This window comes from Lathyrus oleraceus, chromosome 6, assembly GCF_024323335.1.
Source record: "Lathyrus oleraceus cultivar Zhongwan6 chromosome 6, CAAS_Psat_ZW6_1.0, whole genome shotgun sequence".
In the NCBI taxonomy this organism is placed as follows: domain Eukaryota; kingdom Viridiplantae; phylum Streptophyta; class Magnoliopsida; order Fabales; family Fabaceae; genus Lathyrus; species Lathyrus oleraceus.
The window spans coordinates 222,407,872-222,417,187 of NC_066584.1; the positions used below are offsets into that span (position 1 = coordinate 222,407,872).

Consider the following 9,316-nt stretch of genomic DNA (forward strand, 5'->3'; position numbering starts at 1 on the left):
CATGAAAAATCAGATGCAGGTTGAATGTACTTTTATTGGAATTGTTTTTATTGGCCTTTTCTCTATTGTAAGTGGACTGAATGGCTTGGTTTACATTGGTATTATAGGTGGACATGGCATTGTCATGATGTTTGATTTCGATCTGGTCTAGGAATCCCAAGGAATACAAATGATAAGCTTTTTGATCTTTTTCAGAATTTTATTAGATATAGCAATTGGCTGGACAGGTTTGTCATCCTGAAATCTTAATGGATCACACTTCTCATGAATTTTAAAACCAACATCGGCCTGTCTAACTCTTTGTCCATGAACAGGTCCTTGTACTACGACAAATCCATACATACAACATAATGTAACAACAGTTGCTGTTGAGGGGATAATGTCTGTCTTGGATCATCATCTTTGATGTTCTGAAATTGTGAGCTTGCGTATGACGACGACTTAAAGGAATTCAGTTGTCGTTGTTGACATGAATCATGATAACTCCTAGAAGAGCCGAAATTTTCTGGAAAGAAAGTTGTCTCATCCATAGTTCCATCTCTTATCCCTTGTACTTGAACATGCCTCATATAGTCTTTTCCATCGTGAGAATAAGATCCAAAATCCAAAACGCGGTGATGAGTAGTAGAACCGTCATGAGGTTGAAATTCAGAATGATCAAGAGGTTTAGAACCAGTAATAGATTGCTGAGAATAAAAGCAAGGGTTTTGGTAGGGTTATGAAAAGGCTTGTTGAGATTCATGAAAAGGAAAAGAAGAAGGTAAGGTTAAGGTGTCGTTGCTGCTGATGATGAAGACACAACTAGTTCCACAACCTTTCCTAAACAGTTTCTACCTTTGTGTATGTGTCTTTGACATTGCTTAGAGTCTGGATACGCTTCCTTTGAACATCTCCATTTCTTGCCATTTGTTCTTCTGCACCTTCCGGGCTCTGGGTCTACTTTTCTGCCAAATCCCATTTCCAAAACATCCCCACCCAATTGGAGGATGTGGAAAGATTCTTGAAGATATAGAACTGTCCAAGCTTCTTTTGATAGAGAAGATAAGATCTGGTGGAATAGGTGTTCCTGTAACCATGTATTTGAAAACAGGAGTTTGTTGTTCAAGCTCTTGCCATTGGTTTGGTGTAAAAGGTGACCTATTTCTTGATCTTGCACTACTCATCATTTTTTTGAGAGTTTTTTGGTTTAGAAATTATATTGTGCTATGTAAGCTATGCTGATTTAGAAACTCCACATTCACTGGCAGGTTTTACCCAATTATCATCCAGGATATACCACGCGTTATTCGAAGAGCGAACATAGCAGTAAAGGTGGCCAGAATGAGTTTGTGAACATAAAGGTTGGAAGCACCTGCTAGCATGTCCTGTTGCAAATTGAGTTCCATGGCCAACTTCTGATGAGAAGAGAAGCGCAAGTTTTGTCCTTGTGGAGAATAATGATTGCATCATAATAGTTCAGAAGAGTCCATAAACGGCACTCACATCTATTTGGACCCATCTTCTCCTGAAATGTAAGTTTTCTCAACAAAATTGCACTGCATTTTGCCCATTCTCTCTGTGACCTTCTCTTTGTATCAAAAAGTTTTCATTTACTTCTTTTACATCACCTTGGCCCAAATCATTATTTATGTCAACAACAAGGGAGAAAAGAAGAAAAAGAAATCTAGTCATGGTGTGAGAGCAAAATTGCAGGAGTCTTAAAAAATCCAGTGACCCGTGAGCAGTGAGCATCAAATGGCAAAGGGTTGAGAAAGAGATATGAAGCCGATAGTTCAAAGGCCTCCTCTACCAAACAAGCAGAAGATAGTATGCGAAACAACCCAACATTGTAAGTCCTTGTTTGGTTCTTCATGAGAAAACTTTTCGGCTGCTTTCAAGCTATTTTTATGTAGAAACTGACCAGGATAAACAATTCTTATCTCCTTAAACTAAATGTGGTTATCTTGCATTTCCAGGTCCATTGCTCAAGTATGGTAAGATAGGAGCCTCAATTTGTGTCTGAAGGAATCTTGATATAACCAAAAACTTCTAACGAGACAGAGCTGGTGAATGGCAGTAGTCCTGTCACCTAATTTCTCTTTCCTAACCTTGAAGGTTAATTGAATTGTAGCTTATTGAAATCTAGCTCTTTCTTATTTGCCCCACCAGATGCAGTGTTGTTGCACTCAGAAGATATATCTGGTGGTGGATGTCTCAAATTTGTAATATTATTGTTAGAGGAATATAACATGTTGGTGTTGAAACTTGTGACACATGAATTAAGTTCTTCATTTTTTCATTATGTTTATAAAATACTTTTGAAAACACATATTCTCCATTCTTCTCATCTTCATCATTCCCAGGATGGTACTGATGCATTTTCCAGTCAGATTTGTAGGATTTTGACTCTTTCCCAGATCTTATATACAAAACCAAGATCTTCTTATAGCCCTTATGTACTCCATATTCTATTACAGCTTTGGTCTTACCAGTCTTGTGCCAGCGTACATGATCTTCAGTTAAGCCATGATGTTGAATATTTTGACGCTTTTGTTGACCAGTATTATATGCGTTTATTGTTCTGTGAAAAAAAAGTGAATGCTACTCCCATCTTTCTTAGCACCTGGAAGATTTTTTAAGGACGTGTATAGCAGATGCCTTGGTCTCCTTCCAATGTTGGTATGAACTCGTCGATAAGCATGTGAGGATTTGCATTACTAACACCACATTTAGACGCTAAATGGTCTAATAATTCTACATCAGAATGATCAAACTTTATACCAATCGGAAAGCCAGGCCACTCGCTAGAAACATCACTATTGTCTATACGACAGTGACAGTTTGGACATCCCCGATATGCGCCATAATCCTTTATCTGATTAGCTAAAGAGAGTGTAGTTCTTTTCACTTTCTTTGCAAATCCTCCCATGTCAATAAGCCAGCTCCTAGCCATTATTGGTATGAAGGAAATGAATGATGAAGAAAACACATTCAATAGAGAGAGCGATGAATGAATGAGTGAATGAATGATGTAGTCGAGATATGAATGAGTACGTGGAATTTTCTTGAATATGAATGGAAAATTTTTCAATGTGAATGAAGAAAATATGAATGTAAATTTGGAATGTGAAAAACGTAAAAAATATGAAATAATAAACATGAACATGAATGAAGGATATGAAGGTGAATGAAGAAATAATGCAAACGAGTGATCGATGGAGAAAGGTTTCAGGGCCAAAATCGGGGTATGACTGTTGCCCCTATTTAAACATCCTCCACCAGAGGAAAATGAAACAACACTTTTTCATTGGATCGCAGTGGGGGATGGTTAAATACCATGGAGACCCAGATTTTGATCCTGAAAAAAAATGCAAATGCTATGATATGATATGCATGGATGCAAGACTCTTTATTTTTTTATTTTTGTTAGGGACACGGTGAATCCTTAACAGGAGATGCTACTAGATAGACCAATCTGTGGGGGATATTGATGGTCCACAGGGAGACAGACAAATGGTAAAGACCAACTCGCTGGGGAAAACAATCCTGCTGGAGAATCAGACACACACTAGAGAGTACTCAAAGTGAAACTCGATGAACGACACTTAGAATACAAGAGATTTCGGAAGTAAGTTCATACATGACTTACTAACAACTCGAATATTTTGAGAAAATTTCCACAACAAGTTCATACATGACTTGACGACACTGGAATAATCAAAGAGAAAGATTCTTCAAAACAGGTTCAGACATGACCTGGTAATACTGGAATAAAAGCTCAACAGCAGGTTCATACATGACTTGACAATGCTGGGGAATACTAAGAATGGTTCTGACAGCGAGTTCAAAAATGACTTGTCAATGCTGGGGAATACCAAGAATGGTTCTGACAGCGAGTTCAAACATGACTTGTCCACAAATAGAAAGATTCAAAAAGAGTATATCAAAACAAGTTCAAACATGACCTGATGACAACATGAACATTCTTGACAAATCTAGAGATCTCTTACAAGAAAATCATCCGATCAAAAATTCTGGAAATTACCATCAATGAAAGAGTCAAAATGACCACTTTCCAGGAAGTTCTAGTTACACTTGGACTTCAAGGGCGCTGGTGACAACCAGACTTAAAGATACCATTTACAAATGAATTTGACAGATGCTGGTGACAAACCAGACTTCAAAAGGATACCAGTTACAATTAGATTTGACAAATGCTGGTGACAACCAGACTTTAAAAGGATACCAGTTACAACTGGATTTGACAAATGCTGGTGACAACCAGACTTTAAAAGGATACCAATTTCAACTGGATTTGACAAATGCTGGTGACAACCAGACTTTAAAAGGATACCAGTTACAACTGGATTTAGCAGATGCTGGTGACAACCAGACTTTAAAATGATACCAGTTACAACTGGGTTTGACAGATGTTGGTGACAACCAGACTGTAAAAGGATACCAGTTACAACTGGATTTCAAAAGATGCTGGTGACAACCAGACTTTAAAATGATACCAGTTACAACTGGATTTAACATATGATGCCAATAACAAATGGACTTGCAGACAATGTTGGTTACAACCAGATTTATTGTACCATTTACAAATGGATTTTATCAAAGTGCCAGTTACAATTGTGCTTGAGGTACCAATTACGATTGGATTTAAGACAGGGTGCTGGTGACAACCAGACTTTTAAAATATACCAGTTACAACTGGATTTTAACATTCGAACGCCAGTTACAACTGGACTTAACAGGTGATGCCAATAACAATTGGACTTGACAGAAAAAAGGCTGGTGACAACCAGATTTAAAGGGATACCAGTTACAACTGGATTTCAAAAGACGATGCCAATAACAATTGGGCTTAAAAAAAATGCTGGTTACAACCAGACTTTAAAATGATACCAGTTACAACTGGATTTGGTCAAAGACACTGGTGACAACCAGACTTAATAGACGATGCCTGTAATAACTGGTCTCAAGGTCAAGGGATACAATCAACAACGAGACCTGAGATTATGCAAATGAGCGTGAAGCACTTCGGGCTATGCATGATTTGGATTTTGCTTATATGCATGATGTATGAATGATCATGAAATGCAAATGCTGACAATATACAGACTGGAAATTAGGGAAAGCTTTATGGAGGTACTGAATCCTCAACACCAATAACTCAACCAAAGGAGTGAGTAAATGCATCAAATGAGGATCTATCAAGCTGAACAGTTACAACTGGCCCAATAATCCTTCCATAAAATGCTAAATTTATGCTCTCTGGAAATAGATGTTGATCATCCAAGGGGAGTCTTGCAACTTGAGACTTGCGGGGAAAGACGAAAGATTTCCTTTTTAATATTTCCACATGTCAAAGCAAAATTGTGTTTCACAATATGTTGAAAAATTCTTTTTGAGTTCAAAATTCATTATTAACAAATAAATGACATTTTGTATAACAAAGAAAACCAGAGAAAAATAGCAAATGATAGAATTTGACAGGCAAACTTGTATTCATTCAAGAATGGTAGCACACAAATGGCGTAGCTCCATGGAATGTTACAAATTTGAAAATGGCAATAGGGAAAGGTTTACATTGAATCGCAATGACTACTACTATCCCTAATAACAATGACTCCACGAGACCTCGCTTCTGAAGGGAGTAACTAAATTGATCTTCCATTTTTAGCTCTTTTGTGTTGATCAATGACGAACCGATGCAGTCTATGCCTTTTGTCCCTAATTTTTGCCTGGATCGCCCTTTCGGGTTTTCAATCCACCGGGACGCTCCTTTTTGCCTAAGTCGCCCTTTCAGGTTTTCAACTTAGCGAGCTACCATTTTTTTTTATCCCTAACTTTTGCCTGGACCGCCCTTTCGGGTTTTCAGTCCACCGAGATTTGTTAGGCATAGTATCTTTTGACTGCATCAGAGTTCACAGGATGAATGAGCTCTTCGCCATCCATAGTTGTGAGAAATAGAGCACCTCCAGAGTATGCTCTATTTACAACGTATGGGCCTTCATAGTTGGGATTCCACTTCCCACATGAATCTTTGTGTACTGGCAAGATCTTCTTGAGCACGAGATCTCCTTCATTGAACTCTCGAGGACGGACCTTTTTGTCAAACGCTTTCTTGATTCGTTGCTGGTACAATTGCCAATGGCATAGAGCGGTCATACGCTTCTCATCAATGAGGTTAAGTTGATCATAGTTGTTCTGGATCCATTCAGCTTCATCCAACTTGGCTTCCATCAATATTCTCGTTGAAGGTATCTCTACTTCGACTGGGAGAACTGCGTCCATCCCATACACTAAGGAGAATGGGGTTGCCCCTGTTAAAGTGCGAACTGAGGTCCGGTATCCATGCAAAGCAAAAGGTAGCATCTCATGCCAATCCTTATAAGTTTTCACCATCTTTTGCAGGATCTTCTTGATATTTTTGTTGGCGGCTTCAATAACACCGTTCATCTTTGGACGATATGGAGAAGAATTATGATGGTCAATCTTGAAACTCTCACATAATCTTGTCATTGTCTTGTTGTTTAAGTTTGAACTGTTGTCGGTGATGATCTTGCTTGGGATTCCATAGCGGCAGATAGTCTCCTTCTTGATAAAGCGAGCAACCACATGTCTCGTCACATTGGTGTAGGAAGCAGCCTATACCCATTTAGTAAAGTAATCGATGGCAACCAGGATGAAGCGGTGACCATTGGAAGCCTTCGGCTCTATAGCACCAATCATGTCGATGCCCCACATTGAGAAAGGCCAAGGTGATGTCAAAACATTCAACAATGTTGGCGGTACATGCACCTTATCAGCATAAATTTGGCATTTATGACATTTTCTTGCATAGCTGAAACAATCGGATTCCATGGTCAACCAGTAATAGCCAGCTCTCAAAATCTTCTTGGCCATGGCATGCCCATTGGCATGGGTCCCAAAGGATCCTTCATGAATCTCCTTGATTAACATGTCTGCTTCGTGTCTATCAACGCATCTGAGCAGAACCATGTCATGGTTTCTCTTGTAAAGCACATCATTGCTTAAAAAGAATTTGGATGATAACCTCCTCAGAGTTTTCTTGTCCAACAATGTAGCATCTTCTGGATACTCTTGACTTAAAAGATATCGCTTGATGTCATGAAACCATGGTTTACCATCAGTTTCTTCTTCAATTAGCTGACAGTAAGCAGGCTCGTCCCTTCGCTCGATTCGAATAAGTGGAACTTCATTATGGAATTTGACTTGGTACATTGATGCTAATGTTGCCAAAGCGTCAGCCACTTGATTTTCTACTCTTGGGATGTGATGGAAAGTGATATCGTCGAAGTATTCTATCATCTTCACAACATGAGCACGATACGGGATCAGCTTCGCATCACGAGTTTCCCATTCTCCTTTGACTTGATAGATCACTAAGGCTGAATCTCCATACACCTCAAGGATCTTGATTCGGAGATCAATTGCAGCTTCAAGACCAAGGATACAAGCTTCATATTCAGCGACATTATTCGTACAATCAAAGCACAACCTTGCTATGAAAGGGGTAAAACCACCATTTGGATTCATCAAAACAGCTCCCACACCATGACCATTGTAATTGGAAGAATCATCGAACGCGAGCTTCCATCGAGATCCTGGTTCTGGTCCTTCATCTGGGCCTGGGGTCTCACAATCCTTTATCACCATTATATCCTCATCGGGGAAATCAAACTTCAATGGCTGATAGTCTTCAACTGGTTGGTGAGCAAGATACTCTGCTAACACGCTTCCCTTGATTTCCTTCTGGGTTACGTACTGGATGTCGTACTCTGACAAAAGCATCTGCCAACGGGCAAGTCTTCCAGTCAAGGCAGGTTTCTCAAAGATGTACTTTATTGGGTCCATCTTCGATATCAACAAAGTAGTATGGCAAATCATGTACTGCCTTAAACGACGAGCGGCCCATGCTAGCGCGCAATAAGTTTTCTCCAAAAGCGAATATCGACTTTCACAATCGGTAAACTTCTTACTCAGATAGTAAATAGCATGTTCTTTCCGACCAGTTTCGTCGTGTTGCCCCAGCACGCATCCCATTGGCCCTTCAAGCACAGTCATATACATGATTAATGGCTTTCATGGGACAGGTGGAATCAAAATAGGAGGCTCTTGTAAGTATTGACGAATCTTCTCAAAAGCATTTTGACAATCAGAATTCCATTCAACGACTTGATCTTTTCGAAGCAATTTGAAGATAGGTTCACATGTGGCCGTCATGTGTGAGATAAACCTTGAGATGTAATTCACACGTCCAAGGAAACCTCTAACTTCTCGCTCGGTGCGTGGAGCAGGCATTTTTTGTATAGCTCGGACCTTGTCAGGGTCCACCTCAATTCCTCGTTGACTAACGATGAAACCAAGCAACTTCCCTAAACGAACACCAAATGTGCATTTTGCAGGGTTTAATCGTAATCTAAACTTTCTGAGGCGTTCAAACAGTTTCTTCAGATGGATCATATGATCTTCTTCATTCTGAGATTTAGCGATCATGTCGTCAACATAGACCTCTATCTCCTTGTGCATCATATCATGGAAAAGAGTGACCATGGCTCTTTGGTAAGTTGCCCCGGCATTCTTGAGACCGAAAGGCATTACCTTGTAGCAAAAAGTGCCCCAAGGGGTAATAAAAGTGGTCTTCTCCATGTCATCTGGAGCCATCTTGATTTGATTGTATCCAGAAAAACCATCCATAAAGGAGAATACAACAAAACTTGTAGTATTGTCTACCAGAGTATCAATGTGTGGTAGGGGGAAATCGTCCTTTGGACTAGCTTTGTTCAGATCCCTATAGTCAACGCACATCCTCACCTTACCATCCTTTTTAGGCACAGGTACAATATTAGCTACCCATTGTGGGTACTTCGCCACTGCGAGAAAACCAGCGTCAAATTGTCGTTTGACTTCTTCGCGAATCTTCAGAGCCATATCTGGTCTCGTTCTTCGGAGTTTCTGTTTTACTGGCGGGCAGTCTGGCTGAAGCGGAAGCTTGTGCTCTACAATGTCGGTGTCCAAACCTGGCATATCCTAGTATGACCATGCAAATACATCCACATATTCTTGTAGCAGCTTAACCAATCTCTCTTTGATGCTTGCTTCAAGCGTGGTGCCAATTTTGACTTCTTTCTTCTCTTCCTCTGTGCCAAGGTTGATCGTTTCCACCGGTTCTTCATGTGGCTGAAGGGCTTTGGACTCGTGCTCGAGCAGCCTTGCCAATTCGTCGGGGATGAAACAATCTTCCTCACCCTCTTCTTCCGCTTGGTAGATAGGGGAGTCAAAGTTATGAGAGGTAGTAAAGTCA

The 9,316-nt window shown here is 39.9% G+C and overlaps 2 pseudogenes; both read right to left on the reverse strand.

The window, feature by feature from the left end:
- Positions 1-323: 323 nt before the first annotated feature.
- LOC127094868 (growth-regulating factor 5-like) lies at positions 324-1,166 on the reverse strand (annotated as a pseudogene).
- Positions 1,167-2,193: 1,027 nt separating this feature from the next.
- Positions 2,194-2,932, reverse strand: LOC127094870 (SUPPRESSOR OF GAMMA RESPONSE 1-like; annotated as a pseudogene).
- Positions 2,933-9,316: the final 6,384 nt, after the last annotated feature.